The following is an 18,666-nucleotide window of genomic DNA, read 5'->3' as shown; positions in this document are numbered from 1 at the left end:
TTCTTGTCCATTCAATCCACCTCCTGTCTGTGGCGCTCCACTCAGACATTTTCCTACAGCACTATCACTCACCGCATAGTCTCTGCTTACCATGGGAGACAGGAAAATCACCGTGGTTTCTGTTCCCAGGGCTCTATGTCAACCTTTTGTAGTTTTGGCTTGTGAGGTTCGTAGACTCTTACTTTTCTCATCGCTTCAACTTTTGAATGAAACTTCCTCTCTCTTTTCTCTCATCCACACCAAAACCCAAAGCAAAGAATCAGCTGAAATGGCCAATTTTTGCTGTCTTTCAGACGGAAACCATGCAAAACCACAGAGTTTGGCCTGGTGTCTGCCGGAAACTATAAATAGGGCTGTTCAACTGAAACTCATCCCTGTTTTACTCAAGCCACAACCCAAAGCTGTGAGACAGTCTCCGAACCCGGGTGGATGTTTTGCAGTGTGTTGACCAAGTATGGTGGCTATAAGAAATTGAAAATTCTGCTGAGTTACCTGCTTGGTTTGGGGTTTCATTGCTGAAGTTCCATATTTCTGTATTTACGATCAAATGGTCTCAAGCTTGTTTCTAGGTGTCTCCTGACCCTTCTTCAGGTTAGGTAGAGAGCCCTGGAATATTGACTACTGCTTCTCAGCATCATTGATTCTCAGGCTGGTCAGTGAAGGGATTCTAATTCTTCCTCAATTTTCCAAGATGCTTTGAAATCAAAAGGTGAATTTGTATTTGAGTATTTTTACTCTGATCAAAATATGGTTTATTCAAATCCCAATAATCTGAGGACCTCGTCCAATACTCTCAGCGTGGTAGAAAGGATATTGAAGGAACACATGCTCTTCCCTTCTGTTTAAAGGAATGCAAATGGCCAAAACAAAAGTAAGTATTCAGAGTCTAACTCTGCACCAGTTACCCCTTAGCCTAAGACTCTGCACTGAACTTCTAATACATTCCAAAGAAGAAGTTAGGCTACAACAGTGTTTGGATCAATACCTTTCCCATAAAGCAAGTAAAACACTTTTTGACCCAGCAATTAAATAACTTTGTACATTTAAATTTGTCTGCCCTTAGAGAGGAAATTATTTCTTTGTATCCTGCTGTACATTTCTGTTTTTTGCTACACCAGACTTTACAGCTAAGGTAGGTTTGCATTTCTATTGGGTTATATCATGAGATAGGATGCTTTTCCAAATATTTTCCTCAGCTGATAGTTTAGATTTTCAGTTTATTCACCTGAGATAACAACATATTCTTGTGTTAGCAGAGCTGTCACACTTAATTTGATAATTTAGAATTTCTTCTTTGGCTTAGTGAATGAGGTGGTTTTGCAAGGCAATGTAATGTAATGAATTCATCTGCCTGAAAGGTGTCACTCAGATTCTCAGAGAGATCTATCTTTATATATTAGTAGGTCAGCCCTGACTCTGGAAGCACATTTAGGTCACAGTGCATTCAAACCACTCCAGCGCTGGGCACGTAAACAGGGAGCAGGAAGGCAGCTCCCAATCCAGCTGTCATACAGGCACGCCAGAGAAATTAATCACAGGGCCAACTGTGCTTATTGCCTCCCAGCCACGAAATACCACAACAAGGATCCCTTGTGAGACTGTAAATACTGTGTCTTCCATCAGCAATGAGGGTGACACCACCCAAACCAGAATGTCTGTCTCCAGCTCTGCATGCAGAGGATGAGGCTGGGTTCCACCTACTTCATGTCCCTAGGCAGACACTGAAATGATGCTTTGTTGTGCTGCTCTTGTTTTCTAGGAGTCCGTCTTCAACCTCAGCTCTGATTTGTGAGAGAGCTGAGCATTCACAGCTGCAAGTGAATATCAGCAGCTGCACTTTGAAGGTAGGAAAGTGCCAGGCCACAGGATGTTACAAATGAGAAATCCCCAGGTTAATGGATATTTTTTTCTTACTTAATTCCCTCTCTACCTCCTTTCTTGGTCTTTAAGAGAAGAGGCATATGATTTTCTCATCTTCTGGAAATTGTGAGGGATTTGAGAACAACAGCAGAGCTGTGGGAACACTAAATGTTCTAGAGGAATTGACTACAACACAGTGAAAGCTACATCTAATCTAAGAGGATTCATGATTTGGAAAAAAAAAGCACAAAGCACAAATTAATTTTCAATCTTGTCTAGATTCCAAAAAAAAGAGGGTTTTTTTTTTTTTTTTTTTTTTAAGGAAGGGTATGGGCCTGTGGAAGTATTTTCCTTTTTACTTTCCAGAAGCCTTTTTGTTTGTATCTATTCCTAACTTTCCTTCTCTAACCTATTTTTAGATGAACTGATATCTCTCTTTGTCTTTCCCAATTTTCTTCTTAGTAGAAGTAGTATTCCAGGCTCTTTTCCTTCAGTCTGGACTCAGGTTGTTGCTGGCATTCTCCCCTCCAGTACCTGGGCATCAAAGGTAGGAAGGATGCAAGAGAATGCTTTGCTCTAATTACACTTCAGTTTCTGGCTATGGCTGAAATTGTAGGAAAAGTCTCTCTGAGCCCTGGACTGGGGCACAGCAGGGCACATAAAGCACTGACAAGCCTCTATTAAGCCTGCATATGTGGTAGTTTATCAAACCCTCATAACATAGCCCCATGTAGTCATGATTTTTTGTTTTCTTAACAGCACTGGGCAAGTCCTTGAGCAAGATGAAGCCTTGGTGTCAAATCTGAATACCCACAGTCTAGTGACACAAAAGGTGTCTTGAGGAACCACACAGAGAAATTAGTGTTTTGCCTTGCCCCACACACAGAAACAGGTGATATTTTTTCAAATAAATAGTGTATGTCTATCTATCTATAGATAGACAGATAAAAAAAAAAAAAAAGAAATCTTGACCTAAAGCAGACACACAGAAAGGGAAATTTCAGTCTAAATGAAAAAAAATGGCAAAAGGCAATTAAATCCTATGGCAGGTTGGGCTGAACTGTATTTTATCTACTCTGTGCTTTTGTTATTTTTATTCAATTTAACTGTCTAGACCAGCCTTTCCCTCTGTACTGAGCAGCTCTTTAAATGAATACTGAAGTCTTCTGAACATGAAGTACAAAAATGGAATGTTAAAGAAAAGGGCACTTTAAGGTGACTGTTTAAATAGGGTGTCTCTCTGGATTGTCCTGTTACCTCTATAGCAACTACATCCTTTCTCTGTTTGCTCACTATGAAATAGATTGAAAGGATGTTGATGTGTCCCATGACCCCAGCCCAATCAATTAGCAGCTGTTAAAGATTACTAATTTTTTTCCTGTAACATAAAACAAAATTACACAGTGAAAGGCCTAACACAGCCTTTTAGAAAAGTTCCAGAGATGCATTTTTCCATTTGTGGTTTCACTTTTTCATCTTTCTCCAAAGCCCAAAGCACAGATCTTGATGAGATGATGCTGTGTGTGCATGCAGCAGGCTTTTCCTCACATTACTCCTCACCTCATCTGCAAGTATGATTCTAGACCACGCTTCTGATTCCCACTCCTTGTCTGGAAACAGCTGGGTTGACCAACACACCTCAACTCTTGAACAGACAGTGAAAACAAATCTAAGTCAGTGAGAGGACTTTTTCTAAGCAGCAATCATCCTTTGCATGAATCTGTAGAATCCCAAATGTTTGTTTTCATTATGTATTTAGGGATATATTAATTCATGTCAAATCTGTATCTGACTTATGCTTTCAGATGCAAAGTATCTGCAGAAAAGCTGCACTAAGTTCTTCCAATTACATGTTATGCTGATAACATCCCATTTTAATTCAAAACACTCAAAAAGAGGCTTTCTTAATTGCCACTTTGTATCAGTTTAACTTCAAGTCTTGTAACCCAGCTTACATGATATTTTTAGCCCTGGAACCATGCTACAAAGTAACGTGAAAGAAAAACCTTAAAAATGCCCCAAAGCAAAACAAAGAAAAAACCCAAATATCTCCTCTCTCAATAAACCAAAGAATGGACTGGAATAAAAAGGAGCAATTGGCTCTTTCTAGTGGGACCAGCTCCCTTCTAGATAACTAAACACAGGAAAAAGTATGCCTTTCCCACACCACCTCCCAGACTTCTATAATTCTTACTCCCTAGCTTTCCTTTTTTTTTTTTTTTTTTTTTTTTTTTTTTTTTTTTTTTTTTTTGTAGACACACTAAAATCGATTGAATACAATGGGTGGAATAGAGAAAGCTTTGTAAGTAGTGGTAGGCTTCAGATATGTTTTCCCATGTGAAGAAGGGAAAGAAGGGAAAAAGGAGCCCTTGAGAGCAGAAGAGCTTATAGAGCTTACTTTGTACAGAAAAAGGGAGGCCTGCATGCTGAACACTCTGCTTGCTGCACGTGTCTGGCCTGAAAGCCACACATAATCATAGAATTATAGAATAGCCTGGGTTAGAAAGGACCTTAAAGATCAACTGGTTTCAACCCTCCTGCCATGGATGGGTAACATCTCCCACTAGACCAGGTTGCTCAGAGGTCTGTCCAATCTGGCCTTGAACTCTGCCAGGGATGGGGCATCCACAACTTCTCTGGGCAACATGAGTGAAGGAAAATACTGCTTGAGGCTTCCCTCATCCTTTCTCTCTCCCCATACTTTTTCTGGAGAGCTTAGTGTGTTGACCTGCCTGAGTGGCCCATTATGGTCCCACACGCTCTGAATGTCTGCTTCAATCTAATGAAGAAAGTTTCTTTCTGAGCTGCACCATCAATCACCTCCTCCTGGAAATTACATATACTTTATATTCTGCATGAGAAGCAGGGAATTAATAACTCCTTGGTTCATTTATTAAAATATTTATTCTCAGATTCTTTCTATCATCTCTTTTTCTTAGATATGGCAGTGAGTTATGAAAATATCTGTCCTGCACTGAGGACTTTTGCTAATAATACAGAAGTCTACATTATAATAAGATATTGTTTTCTGTGGTGAAGGCTCCTGAGGCTCAAAGCAGCACACACCTTTTCAGCTGCCATTAGTGTGCATACAGAGCTGACTAATTATACACTAACAAGAATATTTTGCCTGAATCTATAAGCACACAGTCTGAACCTGAGTGTTTCTGTTATCTGGTGCTGCTTTCCCTCATCTGGAGTGTGAGCTACTGATTACAGAAACATGGGTCTGAATAATGAGAAAATCGTCTTTTCACTCAAAGGCTGATTTTGGTTATCACCTTCCTTTGCTCCATAGATGAACAAAGTTTTCTATTCAATATGGGGATACTTTACACATGGGAAGAAAAATTGCTGTGTCCTCAAGGTGATTTGTATTACCTCCTAAACATGCAAGTGATGAACTTGGAGGAAAATAGGTATCAAAGAGAAAACACAGGTAGTGATTCAGGCTGAGATGGGGGTGTTGGATGGCAGGTATACTTTGTGCTGTTTGGAATGAAAATGCTAAACATTTTGTCCCTGCAAAAACTTCAGGCTCATTAAACTTCTCAAAAAGAGATCAAAAAGCTGCCTTTGTTCAGAGCAAGGGCTTTGTGGCTTTAGGAAAGGGGCCAGTTTGATGTTTTCCAAGGCATGGATTTGTAAGGACCAAGTATTTGACTCCTGCCTCATGTACAAGGCTTGTGCCTTGGCTCAGCTGTTACCATGACTTCTTCACAGCCTATCCACCAGGCTGAAATGCACTTTGCCCAGCACTTCAGCATCTCAGCTAGAGCAGGATGACTGATTAACCTCCACAACTCTCTTCCTCTTGGTCTGAGCAGTGGATTTTTATATTATCCAATCACCTAAAGGGGTGAAAGAGGCTGTCTTTTTCCTCAGAGTGTCTGACTGTTTTTTTATCTGGCTCTTTAGTCTTAGCTCAGTAGGATTACTTGATGTTTGATTGAATGGACATTTTAGCCAGGAATCCCTGGAAAATATCTTGTGGGCAGTATTTGTGCCAGTAAATTGTTCCCCTTTTGAACATGAGCTCTTAAGAACAGAGATGATGATGTTATTTTCCTACATACAGGTTGTTAGATATCTGTTGATATCTTAGCTGTCTGCCCTCTACTCTCTTCATAGCCTTTGCAGCAAAATGGGAATTTCTGGGTGTGATTCACTTTACCCTAGCATAGCTGTCTGTGGTTAGAGAAATTGCTCCCTAAACATGCCAATTGTTTTCCAGAGTTTAGAGAGTAGGATGAGTCTCCCTAGATGATTACACAGGCAAATATCTAGGGTTAAGTGAAACCCACACAGGCTATCCATTTATTTGGCACATCAGAGCTGTGTTTTGCCAGCTGGACTCCAAGATACTGCCATCCTGGAGCTCATTAACTCTGACAATGATGCTAGAAGAAGCAGACACAGGGAAAATGAGGTCTTCTACAACTCTGAATTTGTGAGATATGCTTTTGACTGAGTGATCAGTCTCTCATTTGTAATAATTCTCAGTGTTGCTAACATTCCAGATACTGTTAAAGCTGGCTCAGTTACTGAGGTGCTGAGGAGATCAACCTGTTAAGCCTAATGCTGTCTGTGATCTGCATGGACTGGCACTCATTCACTGTGACTGTAGATGGTTCTTTATTAGCAGGTGAAGATGGGCTTGGTCTCAGGACACTTAGGCTCCCAGCATGGTCAGTAAAGCTGATTAGTTAAAGAAGCTTTAGTCAGAGTGGGAGATGCCTCTATGATGATTTAGTGTAACAATGCCCTAGAGAGGTGGCTCTAAAGATACCCATCCTTCTCACCCTTTGACCCTAGGGCAGTTCAGCTGCTTCCTTGCAGTAAAAGAAAAGAGATGTGAGGTCCTGATGGTTTAGTTGCCAGGTATGTGAGGTCAGGCCTCTCTTGTGTGCAACTACCAGCAGTTATTTCTTCCCTTTCACTGTCTGCTTTTCCACTGGGCTATCTTTGAAGAGACCTTTCTCTGTGATAACACAGGCCCTGTCCAGAGAAAATGAGCACCATCTTTCAGTAAGCACTTTATTTCTGGGGTTTCAAACATTTATTGAAATTGTCTAATGGTGTTTCCTTTTATTTTTTTTTAGCTTTGTAAAGGTGTCCACTCATAATCAGAACATAACATTTCAGAAATAGAAAGGCTGTTCTCCAGGAAAAGCTGTTGGCAGGACTTCCAACACCTTCAAGAAATAATGAATTCAATCTAATATGTGTTCATGGCATAGGGTGTTTTATTACCCCTTGGTGAATTTGGAGCCTGTGTATTAATCATCACCTAGAAGCAAGAAGAAAATTGTTAGAGTCTCTTGAGGTGAAGGCTGTGTGGAAAGTAGTTGAGGGCTTTGTGGTATACTGTAGTGGTTTGGAAACTGAATTAACGTGCATTCTTTTTTTTTTTTTTTTCCCTGCAGCACAACCAGCCCTGGCTACAGAAACGGATTTCTTGCTGTAGAAAAAGAATTTATATATTTCTTACCAGATCAAAGTGAAGAGAGATGTAATTTTTCATCCTCTTGGCATGGTGATACAGGATTAAGTGCATTTCATCTATGTAATTTGTGGATTCTGGTGGGCTTTTTATTCAAATTCTAAGGCATTTATCTTAACACTGATATGCACTTTTAATAGTGGAAGGCACAGCTCTGACCTGGCTTTTTTTTTTTTCCTGTGGTCCAAGGATGATCTTTAATCTTATTCATGTACCTGCAAGAAGACATCTAGCCTGCATGTGAGACAGTGTGGAAATTCTGACGCCTACATACTCACATGAAGAGCTATGCTTTTGCCTCCTGTGTTGTCAAAGGGAGAAGACAAAAAATAAAAATCTGGAAAAGAAAAAAGCCAAATAACTTGGTATGTTGTTTCAGAACATGAAATGTAATACAAAAGTGGCAGGTCAAATAAAATGTTCTTCTAGCCCTGCATACTGGTTCCAATGCTAATTAGAACTGGAGATTTAGAGAGGACTGTTGGAGAAGAAGAGCAATAATAGTACTTTCCTCTAACACTTTCTCATATTTTTAAGTTTTCTGGGCTGGTCCAAGTTTTATTAACCTTCAGTGGACTTCTCCAATCTCTTCAGTCTTCCTTGAAACCTATATGCACTTTCTCTATCTACAACATCCTTTGTCAAGGAATTCTGCTTGTGAAGAATTACTTTCTTTTGTTTATTTTGAATTTTCTTCCTAGTTCTACTATTAAATCTTGGCATAAGTGTGAAGTTACAGGCCCAACATGGTTAGTTTTGCCTGAAAGAACAATTCAGAATGCCAATCCAGGGGCATTTTCCAATCAAATTCCAGGAGAACTTGCAATTTTCTTTTATTTCCAAAATATGTTTTGGTGTGCCATTCTGTCCCATTCCATCACAGAGCAAACCCAATGCAAGCCTAATTACTTGCATTTACCCCTTTTGCTTGCATGTTGTGGTAGCCGCTTACACAAATCAGGCCTAAACTCTTGTTTGTTTAGCTCAGAAAGCTGTGTTAACATGACATCAATCTAATGTCATTGACTGCCTGAGGGAAAAGAACCCACAAGTTAAGCCAAACATGCTGGTTGATTGACTGATGGCAATAAAACCCTCGCATGGGGCTACCACAAAGTTCAGATGGTTTGGCGAGGCCCTCTCAGCTGTATTGTCTCACATTTCTCTCCAGTTGTCTGAGAGTAGACAATTTAATGAACACCCAGTCAAATGTGCCTTCTGCAGAGAGTGGCATTTCCCTCCCCATGCTTCCATGTTGGATTTTTTCCACACAAGAACAGCCCAGACATTTCCTAACAGGGTGATCATCGTGGCAAGAGAGCGTGGGAAAACAGAACAGCAAATTAGTTCACAGCTTATTAAGAACCTTTCTCTTTCATCAGCTCTAATGCTCTTTTTCATAACTTAAGTTATAAATTGGAAGAGAAAGAAAATGTGTCCTCCTGGCAGCCTCAACAGCACCTAGGATAATGAAGCTTCCTTCCTTCTTATGGCCTACAGACATCACCATAATTTAAATTATTGGTAAAGTAATTCTAGTTCATGGTCACAAGCTTACAGACAGATTCATTCACGCAAGTTAGGACTGCAGTAATTAGTTTTTGTAAAGGAGTTAATAATCAGTAGTCCTCAACATGTAAATCTCAGGGAGGATATTTGATTTGTCTGAAAATGGAAGGCCTTTGGTCATTAAAAGGATGTGAGAAAGTAATCAGATTGATTCTTTTTGGCTGCCTGTGGGTCACATTTCCAAAAGTATTTGGATGGCTAAAGGTGCTGGCAAGAAAAATTCCACCTCAAGGGTTTTTCTGTGTTTTTGACACTCAGAGGTACTGTACAATTGGTGCTGTCATGTTCTAGAAGGAGGCAGCCTGGCTGAAAGGCTGCAGGGCTGGAAGCTGAGCTGTGGTTTCTCTTTCCAGCCACTGAGACTGTCCTGCAGTGTTAAAATAGCCATAAGCTAATCACACCCTATCCTGCACCTCATTGCTGCCCATTTGTAAACAAGGTACAGTTTTGTGCACTTGCAGAAAAGCCTTTAGGATCAGTGAATGATAAAAAGGGATATTTTCATTCTAGGGCAAGTCTCAGGTTCATTGCCCAAGTCTTGCTATTTCTGCTGACCTCACCCAAGATATGCTAAATTGTGAGTTACTGCTAACTGTGATAAGGCTTCTCTGGTGTGAACAAATATTCATTAGGAGCTTAACTGAAGCAATTGCTTCAGTTTAAATAGCTTAACAGCGGTCCACTGAATGCAGATTAGACTATAGATCCGGTAGTATGGCTTATATCGATACTGGAGATATGGACATTATGGACTCCCCCAGTCTGTTAATTCTTCTCCCCTATCAGTGGAAAGTCATTTTATTTTGAAAAATAACAATTATAGCACCTGGGTTTTCTTAGGATGTGTCCATTCCTCAGGATCAGTTAGGAGCTCTTGCAAAGAAATTCCTTTGTTGCAGAAAACTTACGTTGAAGGTATGCCAACTGAATGTGCATATAAGGTGTGGTAATTAGGGATTGCCATCGTGGAGATGTTTAGATGGCTGACAGATCAGGGAAATTTTAAACTTTTACCTTTACTGAATCCATTCCTTAAGGACAGCCTTTGTGCTCACAGCTGATTTCCACCCCTCGTTTCAACATCACCACTGTGTCTAGCAGCCACTTTGTGAGCCAGCTGTGGGCACTCTGTGCTGCAGGGGTTGCTGCCTCACAGCTGGCACTGATGGTTGTGGTCTTCAGTGGTCCCTGTTTGCCAAGGTTTGGTGATCAGGCCCGAAAGCTCATTAATGAAAGAAGCCAGAACTGGGCTTGTCATCCTTCTTTTCTCTGTTTATTTATATATTTGCTTATGCCTGATGGTTTTATGCTGTTTCCTGTTTTCAGTAAGGAAGAACTCACCTCCTCCCTCCTCCCTGTGTGATACACAGTAGGTGTATCACTTACTGTGCTTTTTGCTTTGCAAGTCATCCTTCTCATGTAGTATGCAGGTTGTCCTGGCTATTTGCAGTCCCATGTGCTTACTCTAACTCTCTGTCTGGCAATTTTTGTTAGCTCAATGCCACCTACTTGCAACTTCACCCATCTTTGGTAGTCATGTTGCTCACATACTTATGCAAAATGCTTATAGATGACATCTTGCTGTGCCTTGAGTGTTGCAAAATACTTATATTCTGTTGTCAGTGACACCATCCTTGCACATATTTAAAATGGAGGCAGGCATATTAATAATATTCTGACTAATTCAACTATGATTTCTAGGTGTTGCAGACCTCTGTTTTGCTACACCTGCATATTTGCAATGTCATCCAGCCTTCTGACCTGTCTTTCTGTGGAACAGCATGATGGCAGCTTTTACTCTTACTGTAGGAAGCTGGTAGCCTTGCTGTGTTGTGACTTTGTAAACAGATGGATATTTTGTTGGCTTCTCCACAGCTATTTCTGCAGATATTGACTCTTCAATAGCCTGCTGGGCAAGAAAAGAAACTATATTCAATTACTAATAAGGCTCTTCATAACTCTACCTGAAGGATACAGAATGTTTTTTACTCTCCTGAGAAAGTAATTCTGCCAAAAATAAGGTCAAGGAGTGAGCCTCATCTCTGTCAGTATGATTTGTAGAAATAATGCTTGGATTAACTGGTGAGTTTGCTGCTTTGCCTTTGAACTCATCCTGCCACTTTGATTTGGGAAGCTGCATTCCTTGGTAGATAGGAAGAATGAGAATGAGATTTTCCTCAGCTTTGTCCCCAGGTCTACCAACATCCCCTCATTGTGACACTGAACAAACATCTGTGGACATTATTAAAATATTGGAATAACAGCCAGACAGAAAAAAATATTTTGTATAAAACATGATTTTATCTTGTTATGGTTAGTGGCCCCTGAGATAATTGCAGGGGAAGCTCTTGATCCTGAGTGAGCACAGCTATCCCAGTGCTCAGGACAATGAGTCTCTGGAGCAGCCATTTCTCTCCTCTGCTCCTTGGCAGGTGTCCCTGGCAGGACCACACCTCAGGGGACCTCGGGATGTGAAAAGGTGTGCTGACTTGGTGTTTGTTCTCCTAGCAGCAGGTGAGCCTGATCCTTGTGCAGCCCTTGAACCACTCTTACTTTTGGCTTGCTCATGCACTCAGTTTACTCATGAAAGGGGAAACGTGACGTCTGCCTCACAGAAAATGCTTAGGTAAAAAAGGCAGCTCCTCCTGATATTGGTGTAATCATTCTCTGAGGTCAGGCTGGATGATGGGATGGCTGAAATGCTAACTAACTTTTTGCTACGGTCCTCATCCCTCCTAACTGATGAGGTGTTTTGTCATCATCTGGAGGAGTCAAGCAAGCCTTCCTCACCCAAGATTTTCCATTTATCTTCTTGGAAAGTGAGAGAAAGTACCTTGGAAAAGAGCTGGTGAGTAAGTGATGGAGTCAAAAGCAATTGGGGTACTTTGACCTAAGGAAAGTGAAGTGAAAATTTTAACCCATGGGGTCCTATGGAGAACTTGGACAAACCTAATGTGGTAGCAAGGGTATTTTTCCAGTTTAATGAAGTGTCATCCTCTGCATTTCTCCAAGTGGTTCACCACCTGCTGAGCCCATGAAATGTTCTTGAGCTGTCCCTGTGATTTGGGCCTCATCTTATGAATATACTGCAGTTTAGTAAACTAGCCATTTACCTACATAAATATTAAAAACATTCAATTAACTTCTCTTGGATCTGTCTGGCACTAAGAAAGGAAAAATTCTAGGGTTTGAAATATATTACTTGGCATGATTATATGGTGAAATGAATAATGTTTTAATGAGTAATTTGTAATTATTTAATAATTAAAGAGCTCTTATGAATATTCTTGAACACCCTGTGGAAAAATAAATTGTATGCTGATTTCATCAGGCATTCAAATCTAATCAGAATTTATTTTTATAACATCATTTTAAACATAGTCTACAAGAACATTGCCACAATAATGCAGATGGAACAGAAAAGTGTCACAATGTAACAGCTCTGCTTTTTTAAGTATAAGCTCCTGATTCTTCCACGCAAAGAATTTTTCTGCACTAATGAATTGCAGCTGGACTCTGTTCCAAGACCTGCAGCAGCCAGTCAGGTTTCATCAGTGGTTCAGTGACAGGATGAGGGTGCATCAGTTTCGGTTTGTAAACACAGATGAATGGTAGCCACTTGCTGAAGGGGAGATTGGTCCCCTTCCCCCCTGCCTGGAAATGAAGACAAAGAGAGACCAAAAAGCAAAACAAGAGGATGCAAAAAGGGAACTTTTTCACTCCTGACATGAAATCATTCACTCTCAGCGTAGTCTCTGGAAATCTAATTTCCTTTAATTTCTCTTCCCATGGTATATATATTGCAGATTTGGGCAAATTTTAATAAGATGATGTTTTCTCTGTCTAACCCTGGAAATATTTTTTCTCAGGTATAGCAGAGGTTCAAGAAAAAGGTAAATTATGTGAACTGTAAATCATCCCGTATTTTTCTTAACTCAAATATTAAGGGTCCGGCAAATTTTTATGCAAAACAGTTTTAGGTTAACAAGTCATCCAACAGATTTGAAAAGGAATAACAGAGGCCTTTGGATGAAGATTGTCAGAGATGTATCAATCCATTTTTAAAAGAATGACCCCTACAGGCCAAGAAATCAATCCAGAATCTTACACAACAATTTGCTATTAATTTCTGAAAGCAGTTTGGTACGCTCATATTTGATGGGATGAAAGAAGGACCAGATGGGGGCCCTCTTCCACATGAATGTCAATACAGTTATTACTTGTGAGGATATAATTGTCCTGTAGCATTGCATGAATAATTCATTTTTAATTCCATATTAGATTAATTTCATCTCATCCTCTCTTTGTGAATTGTCCTCCACTACGTTGTAATTTTCTTGAATATATTTATTATTCAGAATAGACTATAGAACTCATAAGTCATTCATTTCAGGTAGGTGACATTCAGAATTTCAGGATGAGACTTTCAGGATGGGCATACAGGTCATTTTTGTGCCCTGTTACACAGGTAAAATATACAGAACTAAGCTTCTACTTCCAACAATGTGCTTGCCACAAACATGTATTTACAAATCTGGAATTCACTTGCTTTTGCTATTCTGCAATGCTAATTCTGAATTCACCATCTCAGCAATACCCTCTAGCAGATTCGTTGGCTGGAATATTTGAAAGTAGGAAGAAGTGCTGAACAAATTAATTAAAATAATATTGAAGAAAATACTCATGCAGCTTTTTATAACACTAAGTGACCTGACATTTTGCCAGAGATTAAATAGAGAACTTATTACCCACCATTCAACTTCTCATTTGAATTTTTTTCCTCAACTATCTTTCCTTATATAAATCAAATGCTGTTGATGAGAGTTTACCACTTCAACTATTTTCCCCTAAAACTCCTATCTTCCCCCATTTCCAACTCACAAAACCACAGAAAGATTAAAACCCACAATTTTTTGATAACTCCTTAATTTTGCTGAGACTGAAAATAATTTCCATCTTTACAGAGGGAAGCAGTTCACTTAAAAAAAAATAGCATTTTTTATACTAGAATTTTTTAATCAGTTGAATTATAGTGTTCTTTCAGCTGGTATTTGCATTTCTAGTCATGAAACACTTGCCTTTTGGGAAGTTCTCCCTATCCAGAACTGGGTTTCCTTCTGCTCAGAAAAAAAGAGCAAAATCCTGAACAATGGAATCCTAGCAGCTATTCTGGGATTGTCAATTGGGCCCGTAGTAATTACATGGGTTTTCTGCACAGCCAGTAGAGAACGGGAAGTATATCCCGAGTGTCATATACGCAGTGTAATAAAGGCATTGAGGGAACATAGGAAGTAGCTGCTGTCCTTTGAGGGCCCTACTCAACAGCACAGCCTAGGTCTCATCACCTTGTTGGCAGGTAAATCTGGGCAAAATGAAGGTTACAGTGAAAAGAAGTATAAGAAGACAGGTGAGCAGAAATGGAGAGATGAGAAGAACTTGTCTGGAAAGGATGTACTTACAGTGCTTCTTCTTTATGTCCCCATGTAGCTTGGGAATGGAACAGAGTGGGACAATTCTCCCCTCTAACTCTCTTCAAACAAACTGAGTCTTCAGGAGTCTGTTTTTGCATTTGGTATGGAAGGATACACTTTCATCCATGCCTTGAAGCAAGAGCATGCATCCTGTTGATGTTTAGGGTCAGAGGAGAACCCTTCACCATCCTGAGGGATTTAAATGTCATGTCCTATTGTAGACATGGCTCAATAGACCTATGGCACCCCAAGGTAAACATTAATGGAAACATTTGTGTTTGGCTTCTGAAAGATAAAGTAAGTAGTTTTGGTACAGGGTTTCAAGTTACAGGGCTCATGTGATATAATCTGAGCAGAGAACAAGGTGAAGTCAGAACGTCTTTAGCCATTGTGTCCTGTGAGGATGAAAAAGGGTTCACTCTTCACAAGAGGATTGATAAATCACAGAGAAAGGCTGTAGGTAGGTAGCTGGTAGGTATCATGCATGTGTCATGTGGGAAGCAAAGGGAGAAACCCCTCAACTATAACCCATATTTTTCATGTCCTGTTACAGTAAAGGATCCCCAGGAACCTCCTGGACTTCCCTTCACTGATGCATCATATGTGCCCTATTTTACTGCATGAGGAAGTCAGACCCCATGCTCAAAACCCTTGACATAATGAGCTTGACAGGATGATATGAGAAAGGAATAAAAGTTCCAGAAGTTAAAGGTTACAGACAGGAGTTGGTTCATTAGTACCTGAGTGTGTCCTGTGGCTGCATAGAGTGCAACTAAACTCACCAGCAGCACTGAGCTTAATATCAAGTTTTTTTGGTCAACACTGATACACAAAATGAGAAGCAGAAAAGAAGGAAAAAAGAGACAGGTACAAGAAAAACAACTGAGTGAAGTAGAGAATAAAATATGAAAAATCTTTTTGAAGCTTTGAAGAAGCCCATGCTTCAGCCTATGTTCATGTTATTCTCTTTTGAGTAAGCAGCAGTGGCTTTTGTAACTATCCAAGTCTTTCTGACATATATTTTGTCATTCTGTTTTATGGAACTGTCCTGATGAGTTGGGTTAGAAATTATACCAAATGCAGGATTAAGTCTGCCAAAGATTAAGAACCTAGCATTGTAATTTTTGACTGTGGAGTCCTCAAAACCTGAAAAAAAATGTATAATAAACACCAAAGCAAAGTCTCACTCATCTTACCAGCAAATAGAATATTGTGTCCCTATTATCTCTTATGATTAAAGTAATTTCAGAATTTCATAGGGATATACAGTAAAGTAAAAGTAAAAAATGAAGGGCAAATTCTAGTAGATATTCAGGATCTCACTTTTTTCCCTGTCTTATAGTAAAAAGTTAAATTGTGCAAAGCATCAGCATATGAAGAGCACTTATTTAAGAGTCAGATGCCATTTAGGTTATAAGCAGAATTAGTTTGCTGTTGTCATTACAGGGTCCAGTGGATGCAGTTCTGCTTCAGCAATCCATCTCAATGTGTGGTGCAATGCATCACAATTGGTGGATTCTGCCTTGGATCTGCCTTCCAGAGAGACACTGGCAGTTTTGGCAGGCCAACCCTGAAAGGTGTGCAATCCTTTGTGCATTCCCAGCACTCAGTGTGAAGTGGTTTGTCAGGCCTGGAGTGTAGTGCATTAGTCTGTCTCTGCTGTGAAAGGCTTGTCTCTGCAATAGTATTGGGGATTTCGGGCTAGTGCACACTGTTTCTTTAGGGAAGGAGAACAAAACTGTTCTGTCAGACCTGAATTAAGATGGATTTTTGTTGGAAGTTCTTGGAATTGATTTCTTTCCAGTTTCCTTATTGGTAAGAGACATCACAGTTGGGTTCAACTTACAAAATATCATTGATTTCTCTCCCCAAACCACAGATGATTCAGCTTGTAATTTCCTCTACAATTATAGAGCAGGTCTCCTTAGAAACTGCCTGTATCCATTCAAAGTTTTGTCTTGTGGAAACCACATTTCCCCTCTTTTGGCCTGATGTGCTTGACATGAGACCAGAAAAAAAAAAGTGAAGGAAAGTACAATAAACATTTTCCTGCTCCCATTCCCTCTTTTCTGCTTCCTAAAAGGAGGTTCACAACATTGCAACTTCATTTGTCTCTGAGTGCCTTGGGATCTTGGGCCATCCCAAGTGGTGGGGTTGGCCATGGGTGGGCCCGCTCGTGGCTCTGCCAGCATGTTTCATAGCCTTTCTTCTCTAGAAGAGGCCAGGGTGCAACACAGAGGTCATGGTTTCTCCACCCTGACACAGCAACGTGCCACCAAAGACTAGTCAAACTAAGCTGATTTCACAATTGGCTCTGCCTTGCTTGGCTGTCTTGTGTTTCTTCTCATACACAACTTCAACGACGCACAGAAGTCTCCACCTTCTCTTTGCATCCCCTGTGACCCTCAAGAGAACACGTGTTCATGCAGGGAGTCCCTGCCATGGAAATTGCTTGGCTTCTGGGTTTGACAGGGAGTCTCAGACAAACCACAGGACCTCATTTAGACAGATAAATCACAGGACCTGATGACAGTTTGAAGAGCTTTGAAAGAGGGAATCTTGTGCTGGGACAAGGTCACACAGAATGTTTCTGAAGTTGCTCTACCCTCAGTACTTTTCTGAAAAGGTCAAGATAACATTAAATTGCTTTTACATTTGGAAAAAACTCCTTAGGTCTTCTGCCTTAGTAACTGTAAAAATGGGTTTGTGCTGGCAATGGAGACAAAAACAGACTCAGTTTGCCCATATCTGTTCCTCACTATGCCATGAGAATCCCACAGACTGATCTGAATTCAACATTATGGTGACTGTAGATTGACACTTCAGTTAAGGATGTTAACATTACATCTATTATGTGGAAAATTTTAATGCATACCAATAAAGAGATAGAGAAGGCATAAGGAAGAGACACGAATAAAAGTGGTGCTCCTATAAGACAGAAAATTGCAGCAATGTATACATGTGTTCTTACATATACATTTGTGGATGTGTATGTATACATATATGCACTCACATACACATGTGGGTAACAGCTATGTGGAAGTATTAAAAATATGCAAAGAATATTAAAACCCACCATCTTACTAATAAACTGAGAGGGATCTATGAAAGGATATGGTAAAAAGGAGATACATGCCAGTTTTGTGGATGTGTTCTTCCCTTTTATTCCTTCATCCTTTTTTTGTGTGTAGGGAGAAAAATCTTGGTCCTTTAGGTGTTTATATTATACCACTTTTACCAGCATGGTTCTTTTTCCCTGAACATAAACTCATTTCCAGTATTATACCTGATATCTGTTGTTGTACAGAGGTTTTTTTCTCAAGTGGGTGGGATCTGGTCTTCTCAACACCTTTTCTTACATAGCTTCAAGTGTCTTTGTGTATCAGGCCCTTAAGCTGAACAATTCATTGTGAAATCATAGGAGGCCAAATGCCTGTCTCAGAATGGGAGGCAGTGTGGGACACAGCTCAGTATTTCTGTCAGCACTGCAAAGTCTTTTGGTCCAGTTAGGCAGATGTGCACATGGGGATTTAATTTCTGTAATTTTGTGTGTGTACTGTGGTGTGGAGAGGTGCCCGCTTATCACTGTGTCAGCTGGAGGGCAGCACCTAACAAAGATTTTGCATAAACTGTCCCTTTGGGAGAGGATTTTCACATAATGCCAATATTGAGGTCTGCTGGTAAAACAATGTTATGGGACAGAGCTGAGAAGCTTTTCAAGCTCTATTAAATTTACATAGGCTCTACTACCCATTTTTAATCCTGTTCAAACATCCTTGTGTACAGCAAATAACTTCCACAATCCCTTAAAAAGCAGTTATGTACAGTGCACATTTGCACTGATGGACTTATTTAAATCCAAATATTTAGTAAAGGGGCTGAAATTGCCTCCATCCCTCCTCTGTACAAATACAGACTACAAATACACCACTGGGCCCAGAGAAATCTTTTCCTTAAAATTACTCTTGACTCCTAATTGTAGATGGGATATGTTTTGGGGAAAGAATACTTTTTACAGACACCACAGACGGGAATCCAGATCTTCCTGAAGTGCAGTGCGGGTGCTTTTAAGAGCTTGCTCAGCAATCATTGAGATTTAAATGTCCAGGAGTCTTGGGGCAGTCCATTCTGGTGCATGTGCACAAGCATGGTAGATGCCTCTTACAGACAGCACAGGAGATGAGGTCTAAAATCACACTAGTAAACGCCTTGATAAGCTACCTGATTTACTGTCTGCAAAACTGCCCTTGGATTCAAAAAGCT

The 18,666-nt window shown here is 40.1% G+C and overlaps 1 long non-coding RNA gene across 1 annotated transcript; it reads right to left on the bottom strand.

Annotated features, from left to right (window-relative positions):
* Positions 1 to 12,266: 12,266 nt before the first annotated feature.
* On the bottom strand, positions 12,267 to 16,890 carry LOC137469484 (uncharacterized). The gene is made up of 3 exons (XR_010996554.1): positions 15,600 to 16,890; positions 14,392 to 14,688; positions 12,267 to 12,586 (listed from the first exon to the last, which is right to left on the bottom strand). It is a non-coding gene; the product is annotated as an uncharacterized lncRNA (long non-coding RNA).
* Positions 16,891 to 18,666: the final 1,776 nt, after the last annotated feature.

The sequence above is a fragment of the Anomalospiza imberbis genome, chromosome 2, assembly GCF_031753505.1.
Source record: "Anomalospiza imberbis isolate Cuckoo-Finch-1a 21T00152 chromosome 2, ASM3175350v1, whole genome shotgun sequence".
In the NCBI taxonomy this organism is placed as follows: domain Eukaryota; kingdom Metazoa; phylum Chordata; class Aves; order Passeriformes; family Viduidae; genus Anomalospiza; species Anomalospiza imberbis.
The sequence above is the reverse complement of the archived record's forward strand: the minus strand, read 5'-3'. Positions and strand labels throughout refer to the sequence as shown.